Genomic DNA, 8,831 nt, shown 5'->3' with positions numbered 1-8,831 from the left:
TTGCATGTGCATGCTCATGCTTACTAGTATTACATAAGCAGCAAGTATTCAACAGGAACAAACCATACTTTTCTCCTAAACAAAATAAACAGCATTACGCCGACCACAAGACTGTCACAAGCGATAGAGACCCAATACCTTAAACAGAATAACATAGGCTACAACCAAAAAACAAAGTCGTCAACACGCATGACGTTACTGCTCACTGTTCTCAATCTAGCTTGATCATCTTAGGCTTCTGCTGCCACCATCCTCTTTGCACCTCCACGCAGCATGAAATAATGCTCACTGTGAATTGCTCCTTGGTGGTGTCGACCTGGTCGGTAAATGCATCGACCACCTTGCGCCAGAGACGACGAATTTTATTCCAAACCTATCCGTGCAGCAGTACTAAATAGTCAGTCCTGTCACAAAACCTCCACACAAAATGTACTATGATCAAGTTTTCAATGCATCTTGTTTCTTAATTGTACCAGTGCATTCAATGTTTGAAAAAATAAATTAGAATTGATTCAACCTCCAGATGTTTTAGAAAATGGATTCTTAGCTAGACTTAAACATGCAGTCATCGGCATAACACAAAAGCATCGCTCTTATCTGTAGGTTTGGGGCATGGTTCCAGTTAAAATTCAGAATTTTCTGTTAATAAAAGTACAAAATAGCTAACATACTGATAAGTCAAGATCCCAGAATGGAACACAAGCATAACGGACAACCGAGTTCTTTGATTAGAAATCTCTTACCAATTTGGCCGCATAAGCCAAGTGCTCACACGTCCGGACATACAAAGGTTTCAAGACCTCATGCTTAGCTTCAGGATTTGTTATCTTCAAATACCCCTTACTGTTACTTTTTCCTTCTTTCACTTCTGGGTCTTCCTACAACGAGGACGAATCATGCGAATGGAAGAACTTACATTTCATTTCAAAAATAAGAAGGAAAACATTATAAACAGACTGCCATAATGCAAGTGTGCATTTCCTCTAAAAGTCATAACAGAGTCTACCTGATGATCAGCACCCTTTTCTTTCACTTCTGATTCTTCCTACAATGAGGACGAACCATGCAAATGGAAGAATTTATATTTCATTTAGAAAAATGAGAAGTAAAAGGTTATAAACAGACTACCTTAATGACAGGGTGCATTTGCTCTGAAAATGGATGTCCCTGATGATCAGTCATAACAGAGTCCACCTTATGACCAGCTCCCTCTTCTATCTCTTCTAGGTCTACCTACAACGACAACGAACCATGAAAATGGAAGAAACTTATATTTCATTTCAAAAGTAAGAAAGAAAAAGGTTATGAACAGACTACCTTAATGACAGACTGAATTTGCTCTGAAAGTGGATGTTCCTGATGATGAGTCATAATAGAGTCCACCTTATCAAGCAATACCTTGCGTTGTTCTGCTTGAATCCATGAATGATTGGTCCTATTGTCAAAGAGGATCACCCTATCTTGGCACAACCTCATCATCTCCTACGAAGATTAAATGGCTTGCAACGTTTCATTTTGAGTCAATAAAATTCACCCTTTGTCCCAACTTTTTTTTGACAAAGAGTGCACTAAATGCGTTTGGATGCGAAGAATCGTGCAAATACGAGACGGTATATATGAAGCTGAAACAGACCTTCATGTACTCCGGAGCATCACTCATCATCTCCTTGAATTCATTCTGCCCTACCTCGTCTCCGTGAGTGAAAACCAAGACCATGCGCTCACCAAACATCCTCTTTATGGACTCAACCGCCGTCGCATCTTCTTCAGAGAAGCGAGACGTGGCCGAGAAGACAACGAGGGCTGCTTGTATCCCGTCTTGCCATGCTCATGCACTCCATGGCCACTTTCCCGACATCAACCGTGACGCTGGCGGTGTTGAGAAGCCCTAATTAACCAATACGAAAAAAATGTACATTTACATTAATTGCACCCAGGAGAGACGGAATCTTGATCAGAAATCAGATCTGTTGCTAGTAGGAGTAGATTGTAAACATCATCTCTGTTAGACTGTATTTACATGTGTATATTGTAACGTTGTATACCACCTCATTATATATATATGTGATAGGCCACCCCTAGAGGGTTGTGCCGGTTCCCCCCAAAGCCTATTGTCTTACATGATATCACGCTAGGTTACGTCCGCTTCCGCCTAAAAACCCTAAACCGCCGCCGCCGCCGCCGCGCCCGCCGTCGCCGTCGCCCGACTGCTATGACGCCCGCCGCTGCGTCCGGCTCCACCGCCACCGGTTTTCTGCCGGCCTCCCTCGCGGCACTTCTCTCGAGGCCGCTGGATGCCGCCTCCCTTCAGGCGCCGATCGGGACACGGAGCGTCGGCTCCCTCTTCGCGCTCCCGCCGGCTGCTACTTCGCCCGGGCAGGCGCTTGTGGCCCACACCACTGCCGCCCCGTCAACCGCGGCTGTCGCGCCCTCGGCCACTGCGCCGCTGGTGGCAGAGGACGTCGCGCTGGCAGGCTTCGCGGCATCAACCGCGGCCATCGCGCCTTCTGTCACCGCGCCGGCTGCCCCTCTGACTGTCTCCACGGTGGTCTCACCTCAGCCAGTCTCCTCGATGGGATCGCAGCCGCCGCCGCCGTTTCACTTCGGCCATCTCATCACCATCAAGTTGTCGTCGGACAATTACATCTTCTGGCGCGCGCAGGTTCTTCCGCTTCTTGGGAGTCACTATCTGCTTGGTTATGTCGACGACTCTCTCCCTTGCCCTCCTGCGCTGGTTGACAGCGTGCACGGTCCGGTCTATAATCCGGCTCACCGTGTCTGGACAGGGCAGGATCAGGCGAACCTCTCCTCCATCCAGGGGTCGCTCTCTCCGGCCGTTGCTGGGCTTGTTGTCTTCGCCAAGACGTCCCACGAGGCGTGGACTATTCTTGAGCGCTCGTTTGCGGCACAGTCGCAGGCTCGTGTATCTGGGCTCCGTCGCCAACTTGGGGAGTGTCAGAAGCTTGACTCCACCGCCACTGAGTTCTACAACAAAGTCAAGAGTCTCGCCGACACGCTGGCCTCCATTGGACATCCCCTCACCGACTCCGAGTTCAACTCGTTTATTGTCAATGGTCTTGATGAGGAGTATGACGCCCTAGTCGAGATCATCAATGAGAGGGGCAACTCCACGCCCATGCCAGCACACGAGGTCTTTTTACGCCTCCTGCTTACTGAGCAACGAGTCGAGACGCGCCGATCCAGGGGCAACGGCGCCCTCTCGGCAAACGCCGCCACCAAGGGTGGTCGCTCCTCTGCTTCATCCAGGGCTCCTTGGGGGCAGTCACCACCACCCGCCTCGGCCCCTCCTCCTACTGAGACGCTACCAGGGGCTGGCGGTCCACGTGTGTGCCAGCTTTGTGGTCGCGATGGGCACTGGGCCTCGAAGTGTCACAAGCGCTTTCAGCGGGGTTTTCTTGGTCTCGGCAATGACGGGAAGGATACACGCAACTTTGCTCGTCAGGTCGCCATGGCTGATCGTCCGCTGCCGCAGAAGCCACAGGGACACACTCAGTCCTACTCCATTGATCCCCACTGGTACATGGACTCTGGGGCGACAGAGCACCTGACCAGTGAGATGGGGAAGCTTCACACTCGTGAACCCTACCATGGCTCCGACAAGATCCACACCGCCAATGGAGCAGGTATGCACATCTCTCATATTGGTCAAGCATCACTTCTCACTAGACATGCCAATAGGAGTCTTCAACTTCGCAATGTTCTTCGAGTTCCATCTGTGACACGTAATCTTCTTTCAGTTCCTAAACTCACTCGTGATAATAATGTGCTTTGTGAATTTCATCCTTTTGATCTTTTTATTAAGGATCGGGGCACGAGGGACATTCTTCTTAGTGGGCGGCTCTGCCAAGGTCTCTATCGTCTGGAGCATCCTGGCGTCGCTCGCGTCTTTAGTGGAGTTCGGGTATCTCCATCACAGTGGCATGCTCGTCTTGGTCACCCGGCCACACCTATTGTCCGGCATGTTTTGCGTCGTCATGAGCTTCCTAGTGTGTCTAGTAATAAAGATGTAGCAGTGTGTGATGCTTGTCAGCAGGGGAAGAGTCATCAACTTCCTTTTTCGGAGTCCAGTCGTGAGGTGAAACATCCTTTAGAACTTGTGTTTTCAGATGTATGGGGTCCTGCTCAGACTTCTGTTAGTGGTCATAATTACTATATCAGTTTTGTTGATGCTTACAGCCGCTTTACCTGGCTTTATCTTATCAAACGTAAATCTGATGTGTTTGACATTTTTGTTCAGTTCCAAAAACATGTTGAACGCCTTCTCAAGCACAAAATTGTTCATGTTCAGTCGGACTGGGGTGGCGAGTATCGCAACCTCAACTCCTTCTTTCAGTCGCTTGGGATCACTCACCGTTTAGCATGTCTACATACACATCAGCAGAATGGTTCAGTAGAACGTAAGCATCGTCACATTGTTGAAGCTGGTCTGACTCTTTTGGCCCATGCATCTGTTCCGTTTCGTTTTTGGAGTGATGCTTTCACCACTGCATGTTTTCTCATCAATCGTACTCCCACTCGTGTTTTGAATATGAAGACTCCCATTGAAGTTCTCCTTAATGAACAACCGGACTACACCTTTCTCAAGGTGTTTGGGTGTGCTTGCTGGCCCCATCTCCGTCCATATAACAAGCGTAAGCTCGAGTTTCGTTTCAAGAAGTGTGTTTTTTTTGGTTATAGCTCTCTTCATAAAGGATACAAATGTCTTCATTTGCCCACTAATCGTGTCTACATCTCTCGGGATGTTGTGTTTGATGAGCATGTTTTTCCCTTTGCCAAACTCCCTGTGTCCACTATCGAGCCACCTATCATGCATTCATCCTCTGTTGCTTCTGACCAATTTGATGATGTTGCATATTCTCCTCTATTGTTGCCTAACCATGGTGCAGGCACTGGTCGTGGGGCTCGTTTGGAGATTCTGGAAGTGCCATCTTCCTCTTCGTCGCTATCGCCTTCATCCTCGGCACCTTCTGTTGTGCATGAGGAGCACATGGCGCCCCTGCATGGCCTCGGTTTCCGTGCTCATGCATGGCCGATCGACGTCCTGGCCCGGTCGCCTCTGGCTTCTGGGCTGCCTTCGCCATCGTCGCGCCCTGCAACCCCGCCGACTGGGCCGGCCTCCTCGGTCCCCGTCTCGCCCAGGGCGTCGGGGCAGTCATCACCAGGCCTGGCCTCGCCCGCCCCTGCCTCGCCCAGGGTGTCTGGGCCCTTCTCACCAGGGCCGGCCTCGCCTGCTCTCGCCTCGCCAAGGCCGTCTGGGCCGGTGTCACCGGAGCTGGCCTCGCCCACTCTCGGTTCGCCCATGGCCTCTGAGCCCCTGTCGTCGGGCCAGTCTTCGCCATGCAGCCCGAAGTCGTCTGTCCCGAGCTCGCCTGAGGTGATTCCTGCATCTCCGGCGACCGTCACGTCTCCGTCACCTTCGCCTCCGCCGGCTCCTGCTGCTGCTCTACGTCCACATACGCGCAGTCGGAGTGGCATTTTTCAGCCTAAGCAACGTCACGATGGCACAGTTGCTTGGTTAGCGGCGTGCATGTCTGCTGCTCTCGCAGATCCATCCTCTGAGCCACGCACGTATCAAGCTGCTATGCGCATTCCTCATTCGAGAGAGGCCATGGAGCAGGAGTATCAAACGCTTCTTCGCAATCAGACATGGACTCTTGTTCCTCCACAATCACGGGTAAATGTCATTGATTCCAAATGGGTTTTCAAAGTGAAGAGGCATTCTGATGGGTCCATTGAGCGCTATAAGGCTCGTCTGGTTACTCGTGGTTTTCGACAGCGTTTTGGACTTGACTATGAAGACACCTTCAGTCCAGTGGTCAAGCCTACTACCATCAGACTTCTTCTCTCTTTGGTTGTTACTCGAGGTTGGTTTCTTCGTCAGCTTGATGTTCAAAATGCTTTTCTTCATGGTGTCTTGGTGGAGGAGGTTTACATGCGCCAGCCTCCGGGTTTCTCTGATCCGGATCGCCCTGATCATCTCTGTCGTCTGTCCAAGGCAATTTATGGTCTGAAGCAGGCTCCTCGTGCTTGGCATGCTCGTCTTGCAATGGCTCTTCGTGCTCATGGTTTTGCATCATCAACTGCTGACTCCTCATTGTTTCTTCTTCAAAGGCCTGAGGTTACTATGTACTTGTTGGTCTATGTAGATGATATCATTTTGGTCAGCTCCTCTCAGTCGGCTGCTACTGCGCTTGTTCGCTCACTTGGTGCTGATTTTGCGGTCAAGGACCTTGGGAAGCTTCATTACTTTCTTGGTGTGGAGGTTACTTCTCGTGCTGCTGGCCTTGTTATGACGCAGAAGAAGTACTCTCTGGATTTGTTGCAGCGAGCTGGGATGCTTAAGTGCAAATCGACGACTACACCCATGTCTACCACTGATAAGCTCAATGCTGTTGATGGTGTGCTTCTTTCTTCTTCTGATGCGACAGAGTATAGGAGTATTGTTGGTGGGCTCCAGTACTTGACGATCACGCGACCAGACATTTCCTATGCTGTTAACCGAGTCTGCCAGTATCTGCAGTCACCCCGTGACACTCATTGGCCTGCTGTTAAGCGGATTTTGCGCTATATTCGTTTCACGGTGGCTCATGGTTTGCATATTCGGCCGTCTGACTCTGGTTGTCTTTCAGCATATTCTGATGCAGACTGGGCTGGCAATCCGGATGACAGGCGATCCACGGGGGGTTATGCTGTCTTCTTTGGCTCTAACCTGATTGCCTGGAGTGCTTGAAAACAGGCTACTGTCTCGCGTAGCAGTACTGAGGCTGAGTATAAGGCTGTGGCCAATGCCACATCAGAGATCATCTGGGTACAGTCCTTGCTTCAGGAGTTAAGTATACCCCAATCACAGCCTCCTGTTCTTTGGTGTGATAACATCGGTGCTACATACCTTTCTGCAAATCCGGTATTCCATGCCCGAACGAAACACATTGAAGTTGACTATCACTTTGTGCGTGAACGTGTCTCTCAGAAGCAACTACAGATCAAGTTTATTTCTTCCAAGGATCAACTTGCTGACATCTTCACCAAGCCATTGCCTTTGCCACAGTTTGAGACTTGCAGACGCAATCTTACCCTTCTAGATTCATTAGAAAGTGGTTAAGATTGAGGGAGGGTGTTAGACTGTATTTACATGTGTATATTGTAACGTTGTATGCCACCTCATTATATATATATATATATATATGATAGGCCATCTCTAAAGGGTTGTGCCGGTTCCCCCCAAAGCCTATTGTCTTACAATCTCTGATTCTCTGTACATGTCACGAGCATGCTTAGTCGATTACCTGGTGTGTCTATTACTTTGACGATGCGGCCATCGTTGAGCGTGGTGCTTTCCATTTGGCAAGAGAGCGTGACGCTTAGCGCTTGGAAGCGAACGCCTCCTGCCCAAGGAAGCTGTTGCCGGTGGCGCTCTTGCCGTTGCCGATCTTCCCGACGAGGAGGAGCGTGACGCCGGTGGGACGAAGGGGCGCCTCGGCGTTGTCGTCGCCTCCTTCCCCAGCCATCACGGAGGAACTCCTTTCCGCTGGGAAACTGCGTGATTACTCAGTCAGTGATCAAAGCAGGACGTAAGAGACGGATCAAGAAAGGAAATATCTCGTCGTTTTACCAGTACATGGTGGCACAAGCAAGAGTTGTGAAGCTGAGCGGCCGGCTGAGAGTGAATCCTAGTAGGAGCCAAGCAGCAGTAGTGTCGCCCAGTACTTATCGTTCAGATTTAATTCTCCTGTTTTTTAATGAAGAAGAAGAAGAAAAAAAGAGGAGGTGAACGTGGCGTGCCTCGATCGCGTTCCCGATGAGTTCGTAATAACTCCCTAGACGGCCGCTTCGTATCCCCGCTCTGCACGGCGTGAATGACGAGAAGACAAATTTACACATACACAAAATTGATCCTCTGTTATTTGAATGATTTTGGGAAAATGAATCAGTGATATGGGAATAATTAGTGAAAGTATACCAAACTAGAGTTGTGTTTTCAAATTTTTCTTATGCTGGTCATCGCCACCTTTTTCTAGCCATAGTAGGTTTTTTCTACTACGCAATGAGTTTTGGATGGATTTTCCTCGCATTTCCGAAAACTAAGGCCTCATTCAGTTTGGACGATTTTCGTAGGAAAAGCATAGGAACAAGGATTCCAGAGAAATTTTTTCTATATATGCATTTGGTTTGTAGGAAACGCGTACAGGAATTCCGTAGGAATACTACTATTTTCTTGTGTTTTTGAAGGAAACTACACATTCACTCAAAGCTTATTTTGCGCACAGGAACGAGGCAAGTCAATTCCTTAGAATGGCAAGTGTCATCCTATCAAATTCCTATACTACTCCTAATTCCTACGTTTTGATTTCCTCCAAACCGAATGAGCCCTAAATGGGATGGGAAAGAGCACGACAAAACCCATGCCCCGGATGCCCCTATAACTTTGTTAGAGTCACAAGCAACTGACACCATGGTATATAAACCCGTACCACACGGCATGACGGCTTCCATTACGTTGGAATTTGAGTACTCCCGGTTTCTTCATGGACAAAGTTACTCGCATAAATGTGCGTGGCAGTATCTTTTAGTGGTATGTTATACTCCATTCAGAATTTTTATGTGTGGAGTACTTCTTTTTGCGAGAAAAATGGTCTATTATACTTTGTTATTAAACTTTTATAAAGTGAGGTTACATACATTTAGAATCCGCTCAGAATTTTTTTCTTATTATGTCTTAATTTTATTTAAAAAATATAAGTAAATGCTACTTCCTCCGTCCGGGTGTATAAGTCATTCGCGTAGTTCTAGGTCATCGATTTGAGGAATTA

The 8,831-nt window shown here is 48.7% G+C and overlaps 1 pseudogene; it reads right to left on the bottom strand.

Moving 5' to 3' along the window:
- Window positions 1-211: 211 nt before the first annotated feature.
- LOC123158243 (immune-associated nucleotide-binding protein 9-like) lies at window positions 212-7,529 on the bottom strand (annotated as a pseudogene).
- Between the last annotated feature and the right edge of the window lie 1,302 nt (window positions 7,530-8,831).

This window comes from Triticum aestivum, chromosome 7B (genome assembly GCF_018294505.1).
Source record: "Triticum aestivum cultivar Chinese Spring chromosome 7B, IWGSC CS RefSeq v2.1, whole genome shotgun sequence".
NCBI classification, from domain to species: Eukaryota; Viridiplantae; Streptophyta; class Magnoliopsida; order Poales; family Poaceae; genus Triticum; species Triticum aestivum.
This window is presented reverse-complemented; position numbering and strand designations above follow the sequence as displayed.